The sequence below is a fragment of the Zea mays genome, chromosome 10 (genome assembly GCF_902167145.1).
Source record: "Zea mays cultivar B73 chromosome 10, Zm-B73-REFERENCE-NAM-5.0, whole genome shotgun sequence".
Taxonomy (NCBI): Eukaryota; Viridiplantae; Streptophyta; class Magnoliopsida; order Poales; family Poaceae; genus Zea; species Zea mays.
In genome coordinates, this window is record NC_050105.1 from 75,827,577 (window position 1) to 75,843,681 (window position 16,105).

The following is a 16,105-nucleotide window of genomic DNA, read 5'->3' on the forward strand; positions in this document are numbered from 1 at the left end:
CTCCCCGGCGCGGCGGCGCCCGCCCCCTGCCCCTCCCCGTGGCGGCGCCCGCTCTCCCCGCCCCTCCCCTGCTCGCGCGCAGCGCGGCCCCCGCCCCTGCTCGCCGGTGCGCGGCCCCCGGCGCGGCCTCCGGCCCCCGGCGCGGCCCCGGCCGACCCGGCCGCCCCTGGCCGGTTCAACCGCCCCCCCGGTTCAACAGCCCCGGCCCGGTCGCCCCGCCCCCGTCCCGGCCTCGCCCGACCGTATCCTCGCTCGCCCGCGCTCGCGATGATTATTTGTTAGTCGATAGTTAATGTCAAACTCCGTTAGTTAGCGTGCTGCGTCACGCGCTTTGCCGCGCGACGGATTGTCTAATTTCAGATTCTATCTGTGTGTTGCGTCGTGCGCTTCGTCGCGCGGCGATCCATTTTAATTTCAGGTTGTTTAAGGTGTAACGCCGCGTGTGTATTCACGCGACGTTCCACTTTGGACTCAGTTTAGTTGACGTATGCCGTCGTGCGTTTCGTCGCGCGATGCTTAACGTCTCCTCATAACCAAGGCGAAGTGTCTCGTTGCGTGCCCGGTCGCGCGACGAGTCGTTAACTTCTTAATTTGTTTTATAGTGCTATGTCGCGCGTCTCGCCGCGCGACCATCCTTTTTATTTATCTCCACCTGCTTATAATGACTAGACATGAAACATGACTTTACTTTACGCTAAACATAGTGTCTACATTAAATTTCCTTCCATTAAGTGAGTGGTTAATTTATAATCATGTAACGTGATCGTTTCTCGACTGTCTTTTCCTCTTTCTCTCTTAACCGTACTCGCGAGCCCGCGTGGAACGTCTGTTTACTTATTGCATTCTATTGAATGGTGTACTGTTCTTTTGTATTAAATATGTGGATGTATGTATGTTTGCGCTCGCATAGAGAACGATCCGGTCGGAGAACCCGAAGAACCCGTAGGAGAAGCCCCTGAGCAGCAGTCGGTTGGTGGAGGCAAGTGTCCTTTGACCTATCTCTGTCCTACTCATTATTTAATTCACCTCCCGCTTTACATATTTATACTTAAGGTTTGACTAGCTTTTGTTATCCATGTCCTTGTTTACCTATCTGGGTTGGATTATTATTGTCTAGCTTTATGCTATTGCTTAACTCTAATCAATGAACATGATGAGATTATCTATGATACGTTGTTTTCCCTTCTCTTATTATGATGTTGTACTTATGGCTTTAAGGGGGCTCGAGCGGTTTCTCGAGTGCCTCTCCGTAAGGACCTGTTCTATGGATGACCGCCCGGGAAAACAGTGCAACCATGAGGGTGGAATGGGGTGCCCTTAGCTGAATAATTAGAGGATCCGGGGTGTAGTTCGCTTCGCCGTCGTGCCGTCAATGGGGCTCGGTGTATGCGGCTCGCTTTGCCAAGGTTGATTTGTCCCTTGGGGAGGAGTGCGGTACATTTAGGAAACCTAACGGGCGGCTACAGCCCCGGGGAATCTTTGTAAAGGCTACGTAGTGAGACCCTGCCTATCCACCTTGGTAGTGTTTAAGGGTTTGATCGGCCCGAGGCAAGAGGGAATCATGGCTTGTGGGTAAAGTGCACAACCTCTGTAGAGTGTTTGAAAACTGATATATCAGCCGTGCTCGCGGTTATGAGCGGCCAAGGGAGCTCCAGTGATTAGTGGTACTTGATCAGAGACATTATGGTACAGGTGGCTACGAGATCGATGGTTTTGGTTATGACTATGGTGTTGGTAAGTGGTATTCTTTCCGTTTGGAAAGGGTACATCAGGCTAATAACTTGGGTTAATGCTAAAACCTGGCTTTCTATTAGTAAATAATAATCTGACCAACTAAAAGCAACTGCTTGACTTATCCCCACATAAAGCTAGTCCACTACAGCCAAACATGATACTTGCTGAGTATGTTGATGTGTACTCACTCTTGCTCTACACACCAAACCCCCCCATCCCCAGGTTGTCAGCATTGCAACCACTACTCAGGCGAAGATGAAGCTGTGGAAGGAGACTTCCAGGTGTTCCAAGACTGCGACGAGTTCTAGGTATGGGTTAGCGGCAACCCCCAGTCGGCTGCCTGTGAAGGACGCGGTTATCTACGTTTCTTTTCCGCACTTTGATTTATTGTAAGGACTATATGGACGTCTCAGACGTATGATGTAATCGACTACTATTTTCCCTTATTAATACTATTTTGAGCACTGTGTGATGATGTCCATGTTATGTAACTGCTGTGTACGTGAATAACTGATCCTGGCACGTACATGGTTCGCATTCGGTTTGCCTTCTAAAACCGGGTGTGACATAAGTGGTATCAAAGCCATGCTGACTGTAGGACCGCTAACCTAGAATAGAATGGTCGTTCTAAGGACTATAGACCTCTGTCTCTGCCTTGACTTTGATATCCCTTCAAAAGTTGGTCATACCGACCAAACCTATGTTCTACTATATAATATACCTTGCTGAAAATTGTGTTTTATTCTAATCCTTCATTTACTTATGATTCATTACTTGCTGGTCATATTGATTCTGTTCTCACCCTTTAGCTTGCGATGTCTTTTGTAGATGGCTCGACTTAGACACACTGCACGAAAGTCCGTCATCCCCTTCTTACCCTCCCGCCTTGCTGAGCGTCCGCTTCGCCGTCCCGTGGCCGGACAGTCCAGCCACTTGGAGAGACTACACCACCGCCTGCATGAGGAGCAGGAACGTCGACGACAGGAGCAGCAGGGCTCTTCTTTCTCGCTCCAACAGGAGATAGAGTCTGTGAGGAGCTGCTCCCCCGTGCTTCCTCTGGAGGCGCCCCCTGCACCACCAATGGGCGCCCCAGCTTCTGGAGTAGCTGCTGGAGGAGACCCAGACGACAGAGGTGGCGACGACAGCTCGAGCCACGACACCGACCTTTCTGCTAACCATGAGCCGGAAGGATGGGTTGCTCGACCCATCACTCGCGACGCTGCTCGCGGGTGTCACTTCCACGATGCGCTCGACACCCTGCTACGTCGGGCACTTAACCGGCGTACCTGGTCCATCTAGTATCACTGTGTGGTCTACCAGCATAGTCGCGGGGTCTACCCGGACCGCTGGGAGGCAACCTGCTTGGTGCGCCGTCCGGAGAACAGTCTCCAGGGTGCGGAGGCCTGCTCAGAGCACTATTCTATCTCTGAGCGGGACTCAGCTGAGGCAGCCATGCAAGATGCTGCACGGCGTGCGCTTTCGCACTACTGCTCGGTTTTCGGTGGGGTAGCTGACGGTCTTGACCTGAAGTATTACCCCCGCCGTCCATCTGGCAGCACAGGAGGCGTGATTGTCTCACCTGTCGGTGAGGGCAATCCTAGGTTGAGCAGCACAGTCAACCTAGCCGCCGTGCTAAACACGGAGCTGGACCATGCACTAGACGAGCTGAGTAGGGCTCGTGCTGAGATCGCCCTGTTGCGGGCTGAGCGCGCGGAACGTCGTCACCTGGATGATGGTTCCCCCGCTCCCGTCGGGACTCAGCACCCGTACCGCTCACCTCAGCGTGGACACCAGTCTTATGGCAATCCCGACTGCAAGACCAAGATAACTCTAGAACCATAGCTCGTTAGAGTTGGATCTTGTAATTAATACGAAATATATATACATAGAAGCTTCAGTCTTAGCGTTAGTCTCGGTCTTAGTTGGTCTTAGTTAGACAGGGTAGTTTGCTATATCCTGTGCATTTATGCTTGTTATGATGAACTATGTTTGGTTTGGATCTTTGTAATGACTGTCACCAGAGTGTGGGTATCTCCTGCATTTTGGTTTACCTATTATGTTAATGGAGTTAGTTATATAGTTAGGAAACCTTTTATTCCACTTTCCTCTTTATCTGAGAAGCTGTGTGGTCTGTGTTGGAGATCAGTGAAGATGCTCATCTGTTCAGTGCTGTTGAAGAATTCTATACTCTTTTCTTATGCTGCAAGATTTGCTAGATCAGTTCTGATGTGTGGTTGCATTCTGCAGATGTCAGAGAACAGGCGCAGAGGAGGAAGGCGTGCTCAGCAGGAGCGAGCCGCTCAACAGGAGGAGGCGCCCCAGCAGCAGCATCTGCCGCCCCCGCCCCCGATGTCGATCGAGCAGATGTTTCTGATGCAGACTCAGGCAGTTCAAGCCATCGGTCAGACTTTGGCCGCCATTCAGCAGCAGCAGCAGCAACAGCAGCAGGCCCCACCTCAGCCTCAGATGCCTCAGATGCCCAGAGACAAGCGTGCTGAATTCATGAGAGGTCATCCACCAACGTTCGCTCATTCTTCTAACCCCATGGATGCTGAAGACTGGCTGCGCACTGTGGAGCGGGAGTTGCATACCACTCAGTGCGATGACAGGGAGAAATTCCTGTATGGTCCCCGTCTGTTGAGAGGAGCAGCCCAATCATGGTGGGAGTCTTACCTCGCCACCCATGCCCACCCTGACGCCATCACCTGGGAAGAGTTCAGAGGTAGCTTTTGTCAGTACCATGTTCCTATAGGTCTGATGACAGTGAAGAAGGAGGAGTTCTTGGCCCTCAAGCAAGGGCCATTGTCTGTCAGTGAGTACCGGGACAGGTTTCTGCAATTGTCTCGCTATGCTCCTGAAGATGTCAACACCGACGCCAAGCGACAGTACCGTTTCCTGAGAGGCTTGGTTGACCCTCTTCAGTATCAGCTGATGAATCACACCTTCCCGACATTTCAGCACCTGATTGACAGAGCAATCATGACAGAGAGGAAGCGTAAGGAGATGGAGGATCGTAAGCGCAAGATCAGTGGACCCCAGCCTGGAAGCAGCAATCGTCCTCGTTTCTCAGGCAATCAACCTCAGCAGTTCAGGCAGAACCAGCGTCCACCTCAGCAGCATCAGCAGTTCCAAAGGCAGTATCCTCAGCACCAGTACCAGAACCGTCAGAGCAATTAGTCAGGAGGTCAGTTTCAGAGGCAGAATCAGCAAACACCTCGCCTTCCTGCCCCAGCAAACCAGCAGAACAATCAGGCAGCACCAGCTCAGGTTGGAAACAGAGCATGTTTCCACTGTGGAGAGCAAGGCCACTGGGTGATGCAATGTCCGAAGAAGGCAGCCCAGCAGCAATCAGGCCCCAATGCCCCAGCAAAGCAGAATGTGCCTCAGCCTGGAGCAGGCAACCGCTCTCAGCCACGCTACAATCATGGAAGGCTGAATCACTTGGAGGCTGAAGCAGTTCAGGAGACCCCCGGCATGATAGTAGGTATGTTCCCAGTCGACTCCCATATTACAGAAGTGTTATTTGATACTGGAGCAACACATTCTTTCATTACTGCATCATGGGTAGAAGCACATAATCTTCCAATTACTACCATGTCAACCCCATTCAAATTGACTCAGCTGGTGGTAGAATTCGAGCCGATAGCATTTGTTTGAATATAAGTGTGGAGATAAGGGGGATAGCGTTTCCCACCAACCTTATAGTAATGGGTACTCAGGGAATAGATGTCATCCTAGGGATGAATTGGCTAGATAAGTATCAGGCAGTTATCAGTTGTGATAAGAGGACAATCAAGTTGGTGTCTCCACTAGGAGAGGAAGTGGTGACCGAGTTAGTCCCGCCTGAGCCAAAGAAAGGAAGTTGTTATCAGATAGCTGTCGATAGCAGTGAGGCAGACCCAATTGAGAGTATCAGGGTTGTGTCTGAGTTCCCAGATGTGTTTCCAAAGGACTTACCGGGTATGCCACCCGAGCGGAAGGTTGAGTTTGCTATAGAGCTTCTTCCTGGAACCGCCCCTATCTTCAAGAGAGCTTACATAATATCTGGACCAGAGTTGGTTGAGCTTAAGAAGCAGATTGATGAGCTATCAGAGAAAGGTTACATTCGGCCAACCACCTCGCCTTGGGCCGCCCCTGTCCTATTTGTGGAGAAGAAAGATGGCACCAAGAGGATGTGTATTGATTATCGAGCTTTGAATGAGGTCACGATCAAGAACAAGTACCCTTTGCCCAGAATTGAAGATCTGTTCGACCAGTTGAGAGGAGCCAGTGTGTTCTCCAAGATTGACCTGAGGTCAGGTTATCATCAGCTCAGGATCCGACCTTTGGACATTCCGAAGACGGCATTCATTACCAAGTATGGGTTGTATGAGTTCACAATGATGTCTTTTGGTTTGACCAATGCGCCGGCGTTCTTCATGAACTTGATGAACAGTGTATTCATGGATTACCTTGATAAGTTTGTGGTGGTATTCATTGATGATATTCTGGTTTATTCTCAAAGCGAAGAAGAGCACGCAGATCATTTGAAGATGGTATTGCAGAGATTGCGAGAGCACCAGCTGTATGCAAAGTTGAGCAAGTGTGAGTTCTGGATCAGTGAAGTCCTGTTCTTGGGTCACATAATCAACAAAGAAGGATTGGCTGTGGATCCGAAGAAAGTGGCAGACATTTTGAACTGGAAGGCGCCAATAGATGCTAGAGGAATCAAGAGTTTCATTGGAATGGCCGGATACTATCGGCGATTCATTGAAGGGTTTTCGAAGATTGCGAAACCAATGACAGCGTTGCTAGGCAACAAAGTTGAGTTTAAGTGGACCCAGAAATGCCAAGAGGCCTTTGAAGCGCTGAAAGAGAAGTTGACTACAACGCCTGTCCTAGTCTTGCCTGATGTGCACAAGCCCTTCTCGGTGTATTGCGATGCTTGTTACACAGGTTTGGGATGTGTGTTGATGCAAGAGGGAAGAGTTGTGGCTTACTCGTCCCGACAGCTGAAGGTTCATGAGAAGAATTACCCAATCCATGATCTAGAGTTGGCAGCAGTGGTTCACGCACTGAAGACATGGAGGCACTATTTGTATGGACAGAAATGCGATGTTTACACAGACCACAAGAGTCTGAAGTACATATTCACTCAGTCAGAGTTGAACATGAGGCAACGAAGATGGTTAGAGTTGATCAAGAGTTGGAGATTCATTATCATCCAGGCAAAGCAAACGTAGTGGCAGATGCTTTGAGCAGAAAGAGTCAAGTCAATCTGATGGTCGCTCGTCCGATGCCTTATGAGTTGGCCAAGGAGTTCGACAGGTTGAGTCTCGGATTTCTGAACAATTCGTGAGGAGTCACAGTTGAGTTGGAACCTACCTTAGAGCGCGAAATCAAAGAAGCGCAGAAGAATGATGAGAAAATCAGTGAGATCCGGCGACTGATTCTAGATGGCAGAGGCAAAGACTTTCGAGAAGATGCAGAAGGCGTGATATGGTTCAAAGACCGCTTGTGTGTTCCCAATGTCCAGTCCATTCGGGAGTTGATTCTCAAGGAAGCTCATGAGACAGCCTATTAGATTCACCCTGGCAGTGAGAAGATGTATCAGGATCTGAAGAAGAAATTCTGGTGGTACGGAATGAAGAGGGAAATCGCAGAGCATGTGGCTATGTGTGATAGTTGTCGAAGAATTAAGGCAGAGCACCAGAGACCAGCTGGATTGTTGCAACCGTTGTAGATCCCTCAGTGGAAATGGGACGAAATTGGTATGGATTTCATAGTCGGATTGCCTCGCACCCGAGCCGGCTACGATTCCATTTGGGTAGTAGTGGACCGCTTGACCAAGTCAGCCCACTTCATACCTGTCAAGACCAACTACAGCAGTGCAGTATTGGCAGAGTTGTATATGTCTCGGATCGTTTGTCTTCATGGTGTGCCAAAGAAGATAGTGTCAGACAGAGGAACGTAGTTCACCTCCCATTTCTGGCAGCAGTTGCATGAAGCCTTGGGCACGCATCTGAATTTCAGTTCAGCATATCATCCGCAGACAGATGGCCAGACCGAAAGGACTAATCAAATTCTTGAAGACATGTTGAGAGCCTGTGTGTTGCAAGATCAGTCCGGATGGGACAAGCGATTGCCTTATGCAGAGTTTTCCTATAACAACAGTTACCAGGCCAGTTTGAAGATGTCACCATTTCAGGCGCTCTATGGAAGGAGTTGCAGAACTCCGTTGCAATGGGATCAGCCTGGAGAAAAGCAAGTGTTTGGGCCAGACATTTTGCTTGAAGCCGAAGAAAACATCAAGATGGTCCGAGAGAATATGAAGATAGCGCAATCGAGGCAGCGAAGCTATGCAGACACAAGGAGAAGAGAGCTGAGTTTCGAAGTCGGAGACTTTGTCTATCTGAAAGTGTCACCGATCAGAGGAGTCAGAAGGTTCGGAGTGAAAGGCAAGCTAGCACCCCGCTACATTGGTCCGTATCAGATTCTTGCTAGACGAGGAGAAGTGGCCTATCAGCTCAGTTTGCCAGAGAATTTGTCTGCTGTGCACGATGTCTTTCATGTGTCTCAGTTGAAGAAGTGCTTGCGTGTGCCAGAAGAGCAGTTGCCAGTGGAAGGTCTTGAAGTCCAAGAGGACTTGACCTACGTTGAGAAGCCAGTGCAAATCCTTGAGGATTGCAGACAGAGTCACCCGAAGGAAGACCATCAGAATGTGCAAAGTCAGATGGGATCACCACTCTGAGGAAGAAGCAACCTGAGAGCGTGAAGATGATCTGATGGCTAGATACCCTGAGCTCTTTGCTAGCCAACCCTGAATCTCGAGGGCGAGATTCTTTTAAAGGGGATAGGTTTGTAACGCCCTGAATTTGGGGGTAGATTTTTTTCTTCTTTTCTCTCACCAAATTCGGGCGTTACTCTCTTTTCTCTTTCCCCGTTTTGCTCATTCTTCCCAATTTCAAACCAGTATAGTGACAGGTGTTCGTGTCATGTATAAACCAAAACCTAAGTGTCATGGGTGTTGCATCATGCCGAAGCACATTTCTTTGTCTGATGTTGAATGTTCGTCTCGTTCCGTTCCAGATTTCGATTCGCGATTTAATTCCGTTTAGTGGTCCGCGCGCGTCGTGGGTTTTCGATCCGCGAAGTAGCCCGGCCCAGCCCAGCCCAGCCCTGCCCAGCCCTGCGCGCCCCTGGCGCCCAAAACCCCCATGCGCCCCCCCCCCCTTCTCCCTCTCTCTCTCATTTGGATCTCCCGCGCAACAACCTCTCCTCTCCCTCTTCCACCTCTCTCTCCCCGTGGTGCCCTAGGATTTGGAGACGGCGATCACCGGATTTTGGACCCCGAGGTGAGCTCCCCTCCCCTTCTCCTCTCTCTCTCCCTCTCCCTCCTCTTCTCTCCCCCGCGCGTGCCACTTTTTTTTCCTCCTGCTCGCGCGCGCCCCTGCCCGCCCCTGCTCGCCGGCGGCGGCACTCGCCCGCCCCTCCCCCGGCCGCGGTGGCGCTCCCCGCCCCAGCACGGCCCGCGCGGCGGCGCCCCCTGCCCCTCCCCCGGCCCCGCGGCGACGCTCCCCGCCCCTGCCCGTCCGCGGCGGCGCCCCCCGCCCCTCCCCCGGCCCGCGGCGGCGCTCCCCGCCCGCGCGGCGCTCCCCGCCCCCTCCCCGGCGCGGCGGCGCCTGCCCCCTGCCCCTCCCCGTGGCGGCGCCCGCTCGCCCCGCCCCTCCCCTGCTCGCGCGCAGTGCGGCCCCCGCCCCTGCTCGCCGGTGCGCGGCCCCCGACGCGGCCCCGGCCGACCCGGCCGCCCCTGGCCGGTTCAACCCCCCCCGGTTCAACAGCCCCGGCCCGGTCGCCCCGCCCCCGTCTCGGCCTCGCCCGACCGTATCCTCGCTCGCCCGCGCTCGCGATGATTATTTGTTAGTCGATAGTTAATGTCAAACTCTGTTAGTTAGCGTGCTGCGTCGCGCGCTTTGCCACGCGACGGATTGTCTAATTTCAGATTCTATCTGTGTGTTGCGTCGTGCGCTTCGTCGCGCGGCGATCCATTTTAATTTCAGGTTGTTTAAGGTGTAACGCCGCGTGTGTATTCACGCGACGTTCCACTTTGGACTCAGTTTAGTCGACGTATGCCGTCGTGCATTTCGTCGCGCGATGCTTAACGTCTCCTCATAACCAAGGCGAAGTGTCTCGTTGCGTGCCCGGTCGCGCGACGAGTCGTTAACTTCTTAATTTGTTTTAGAGTGCTATGTCGCGCGTCTCGCCGCGCGACCATCCTTTTTATTTATCTCCACCTGCTTATAATGACTAGACATGAAACATGACTTTACTTTACGCTAAACATAGTGTCTACATTAAATTTCCTTCCATTAAGCGAGTGGTTAATTTATAATCATGTAACGTGATCATTTCTCGACTGTCTTTTCCTCTTTCTCTCTTAACCGTACTCGCGAGCCCGCGTGGAACGTCTGTTTACTTATTGCATTCTATTAAATGGTGTACTGTTCTTTTGTATTAAATATGTGGATGTATGTATGTTTGCGCTCGCATAGAGAACGATCCGGTCGGAGAACCCGAAGAACCCGCAGGAGAAGCCCCTGAGCAGCAGTCAGTTGGTGGAGGCAAGTGTCCTTTGACCTATCTCTGTCCTACTCATTATTTAATTCACCTCCCGCTTTACATATTTATACCTAAGGTTTGACTAGCTTTTGTTATCCATGTCCTTGTTTACCTATCTGGGTTGGATTATTATTGTCTAGCTTTATGCTATTGCTTAACTCTAATCAATGAACATGATGAGATTATCTATGATACGCTGTTTTCCCTTCTCTTATTATGATGTTGTACTTGTGGCTTTAAGGGGGCTCGAGCGGTTTCTCGAGTGCCTCTCCGTAAGGACCTGTTCTATGGATGACCGCCCGGGAAAACAGTGCAACCATGAGGGTGGAATGGGGTGCCCTTAGCTGAATAATTAGAGGATCCAGGGTGTAGTTCGCTTCGCCGTCGTGCCGTCAATGGGGCTCGGTGTATGCGGCTCGCTCTGCCAAGGTTGATTTGTCCCTTGGGGAGGAGTGCGGTACATTTAGGAAACCTAACGGGCGGCTACAGCCCCAGGGAATCTTTGTAAAGGCTACGTAGTGAGACCCTGCCTATCCACCTTAGTAGTGTTTAAGGGTTTGATCGGCCCGAGGCAAGAGGGAATCACGGCTTGTGGGTAAAGTGCACAACCTCTGCAGAGTGTTTGAAAACTGATATATCAGCCGTGCTCGCGGTTATGAGCGGCCAAGGGAGCTCCAGTGATTAGTGGTACTTGATCAGAGACATTATGGTACAGGTGGCTACGAGATCGATGGTTTTGGTTATGACTATGGTGTTGGTAAGTGGTATTCTTTCCGTTTGGAAAGGGTACATCGGGCTAATAACTTGGGTTAATGCTAAAACCTGGCTTTCTATTAGTAAATAATAATCTGACCAACTAAAAGCAACTGCTTGACTTATCCCCACATAAAGCTAGTCCACTACAGCCAAACAGGATACTTGCTGAGTATGTTGATGTGTACTCACTCTTGCTCTACACACCAAACCCCCCCATCCCCAGGTTGTCAGCATTGCAACCACTGCTCAGGCGAAGATGAAGCTGTGGAAGGAGACTTCCAGGAGTTCCAAGACTACGACGAGTTCTAGGTGTGGGTTAGCGGCAACCCCCAGTCGGCTGCCTGTGAAGGCCGCGGTTATCTACGTTTCTTTTCCGCACTTTGATTTATTGTAAGGACTATATGGACGTCTCAGACGTATGATGTAATCGACTACTATTTTCCCTTATTAATACTATTTTGAGCACTGTGTGATGATGTCCATGTTATGTAACTGCTGTGTACGTGAATAACTGATCCTGGCACGTACATGGTTCGCATTCGGTTTGCCTTCTAAAACCGGGTGTGACAACGTGGTCCAGAGCGGCTGCACCGCGTTGTCCATCTTCAAATAGGGAGACATCATGGTCGTCGCCAACGCCGGCGACTCTCGGGTTGTTCTGGGCACCGCATCCGACAACGGCGCCGTCACACCGTCCAGCTCATCATCCACCTGAAGCTCAACCTTCCACGTAAGTCACTACTGACCGGCCATGAATTCTTGTGCGCTGGGACGACGGCTGTTGCTGCCGTTATGTGAGTGTCCTTGAACAAGATTTATGTAGAGGAGTTGCACATCTGGAGGTGCAACGGCTAGGTGTACTACCTCGCTGATGAGCCCGAGGTGCACTTCGTTTGGCAGCCCAGCCAAGAGTCATCGGTACTCGCCATGTCGTGCGCGTTCGACGACTAATATATCAAGGACTATGGCGTCATCTTGGTACCAGAGGTGACGCAGAGGAGGACCGACAACAATGACCACTCGCCATCGTCGGTCGGCCTGCCTTTAATTCTCTTCGCAAACACATACACTTGCTTTTTTGTTTAAGCAAGCGTGTATGGTGGTACGTACCTGATGACTGACAATGTACGAGGGAACTTCTACCGGCAGTTGTGACACGTGCTCTTCAACGATGAGACCATGCAAATCGTGGCATATATCGAAGCCTGCATGATACAGATGGTTGCAATGTAGTAGTGAAACAGCTAAATTAAAATAACAAAATTTATGTATGGCTAGGATTACAAATGAATTATGAAATATTTTTTTATAACAATATAAGACACATTTTGTATATAAGTTATTATATTATTATATGTTCCCGTTGCAACGCACGGGTACTCACTTATTAAGACAGTAAGGGGTAGGCTGTCATTCCGTGTTCTGCCATTATCATTCCCCTCCCCGCACAGTCCATTCTGGCTTTCCGATTCCCCCTCCGCGCACAGTCCATTCTGGCTTTCCGATTCCCTCTGCGCACAGTCGGTCACCATTCCATGTTTCCTTTCTCATTCTCCACTCCCCACAAAGCCCATTCCCAATCCCACGTACATCCCACGCCTAGCTAAAATGAAATTAAAAAAATAGGCCCCAAGGGGATTCGAACCCACGACCCCTCAAGTAAATATGCTCATAGCTACCACTACACCACATGTGTGTTTATGTTTATATCTATTATAGTAAAAACATATACTACATCTCTCTCGAAACTCACCTGCTACCCTTGCACAATGTGTAGTATTAGATAAATATCACCAAGATTATTAAATTATATTTTTGAATTGAGGGAGTAGTATTTAAAGAAGAGCCTTGCATGCAATTTCTTTTGTTTGAATAATGTTTTCAACTTAAATTCCTTTTTTTTTGCATGTGTGACATTTATTCTCCGTAATATTTTTCCATGGATCTGACTTATAAGTCATTTTCATAAACCAATACCAAAGATGAATCCATGTTTCTTACTTGAAAACCCCGAACAAACACCACTAACACGAGGCACTCGCGTTGGCGTTGCTCATCGACGACGAGAAGAAACTTGGCGACTGCCAGTTCGACCTCTGGAAGCAGTCCTACATGGCCCATGCGCCGCTGTGTATGGCAAGCTCCGGCGCAGCCGCCGCTTGGATGCGGTCGAGAGCGGCTGCACCGCGCTGTCCATCGTCAAACATGGGGACCTCATGGTCGTCGCCAATGCCGACGACTCTCGGGTTGTTCTGGGCACCGCAACCGATGACGGCGCCATCACGTCGTCTAGCTCATCATCCACTTGAAGCCCAACCTGCCACGTAAATCGCTACTGACCGGCCATGAATTCTTGTGCGCTGGGCTGACGGCCATTGTTGTTGTTGTGTGAGTGTACTCGAACAAGATGTATGTAGAGGAGTAGCACATCCGGTGGTGCAACGACCAGGTGTACTACCTCGCTGATGAGCCCAGGGTGCACTTCATTTGGCAGCCTAGCCAAGAGTCATCGGTACTCACCATGTCGCGCGCGTTCGACGACTACTATATCAAGGATTGTGGCGTCATCTCGGCGTCGGAGGTGAGCAGAGGAGGACCGACAACAATGTCCACTCGCCATCGTCGGGGTAGCTTTTGTGCCGGCCTGCCTTTAATTGTCTTCGCAAACACACACTTGCATTTTTTTAAGCAAGCGTGTATGGTAGTGCGTGCCTGATGACTAACGATGTACGATGGAATTTCTATCGGCAGGTGTGGCATGTGCTCTCCAATGATGAGACCATGCAAATCATGACATATATCGAAGTCTGCATGATACTGATGGTTGCAATGTAGTAGTGAAACAACTAAATTAAAATAACAAAATTTATGTATGGCTAGGATCACAAATGGATTATGGAATATTTTCTTATAACAATATAAGACACATTTTGTATATAAGTTATCATGGTATTATATGTTTCCGTTGCAACGCACGGGTATATATATATATATATATGAAAATACATACAATGGTAGATAAATTAAACGTAGAAGGAACCATCAGAAATGATTATAATTCCATTTTGGTAAATGAGGTGTTGATGGTATCATTTTCTTCGAAACACAACGATGGTGACGCCAGTATTGCAAAAATCTCTCCTAAATCAAGGTAAATCTAAACATGCATTCTTATTTCTAACCAGGGTCCTCCTAAGACTGTCCACAAGGGATGACCCTAAAGCATCCCTAAACCTTTAGAGGCACCTAAAACCGCAGTGGTTGCCCCTCAAAACACATTAAATTTACGGACATGTTTCCCTACCCCTAAATCTAGGTTGTTCTTTACGTTCCCCTCTAAATTTTTTATAATCTAAACTACGAATTAAACATAGAATTAATATGTATGTACCATTTTAGACTATTACAAATACATATGTAAAAGAATCTAATTTAAAATATATTAGGAATATGATGTATTATGTATAGGGGATGTATTCAGAGAGAACCACTCCGGGAGCTAGGACTTAGAGAGATGAAATCTTTAAAGGGTGGTAAAAAATTGGAACATAAAAAGATGACTAGCAAAGTACACGTACGTTGCTATGTTTTCCATTTATGCTTGATTTCTTAAGTACGGAATATAAAACACAAAGATGTGTATGTTATATTGGTTAAGTGAGTATGAATGTAGGTTACTACGTTTGAAGCCAACAACCAACTGGCGAACCCAGCAGCTTCTACAAGCATGTGCACCTTCACTTCGTAGGTCTATCAATGGTGCTATATCCGCAACAAAATAATAAAGCAACAGTAGAATCTAATGGATTAGCAAATGTAGAGCCCATGCAATGGACTAGGGTGGCCAGTGCATGGATCTACCATTGTCAACACACATAATTTTATCCTTTTATTATTTAAATGGGGTGATGCACGACGATCGTAAAATTATAGAACTATGAAAACTAGTGCTTTATATAGTAGAGGATATATGTTTGATTCTCCTAACCAAAGTTTAGCTCATGTCACATCAAATATTTAAATATTAATTATGAGTATTATATATAGGTGTTGGGTCCTGACAGGTGGACCCAAACACTCAGGGACAGATAAGAGACACAACTGTATGATGCACGACAAAACATTAAGTAGGGAACTATAGTTGTATGTCTCATCCCGATATAGGACAAATATATTTATAGGGGCAGCGGGGGCAGGTAAGCCCAAGTACAGTTATGCCCGCGGTTACCTGCTACATCCTAGGAATATTTCGTGCCATAGGTTAATTACAGCATGGTGTCATCCGGTGGGCAAATGCACCCAAATATCTACCAACTTACAACACTGACTGGTGGGACTATCGGTGTGACCCATAATGGATCGACGACCAGACAAAGGTTTTTCTTTCGGGCCTTCGCTATCGTGGAGCCTAAGTTTCTTAGGATCCCTTGCACCAGGCATGGGGTAATCCACCTGGGCCCTTCGTGACGTCGTGGCCAGTGAAGTTCGTGACTATAGGCATGTTTGGTTCGTTGCCTCAATTGCCACATTTTGCCTAACTTTTTGCCCTAAGGTTAGTTATTTAATTTGAACGACTAACCTTAGGCAAAGTGTGACACATTTAGCCACAAACCAAACATGCTCTATGTTCTTTGTGTCTAGGTCTTCGCTTGTCTGCCATAGTGGGAGTCAAGCTATCGCCTTCGTACCGTGGTTGGTAAAGACCACGGAGAAGGCCCTGCTGGGGGAGCCCAACAAAGTCTTTGATTTAGCCTAGCCCTACAATCAATTATGGTTAGTCTGTAGATGGATTCACAAAGGGTCGATCGAGGTCATCAACGTTAGGATCGGCCTCCGTCCCAACACTAGCCACCGAGGGAGTGGTTCATCCTTATGGGTCTCTGGGACGAACCTAACGTTGCCTGATCATCAGGTGAACCACCTCCGGGTGGAGCACTGTGCACTGACATGATCTGCTGTTGCTTCGCTTTCACAACCAACACATTCTCTCTCCTCACCTGCAACCGTCGAGCAGCAG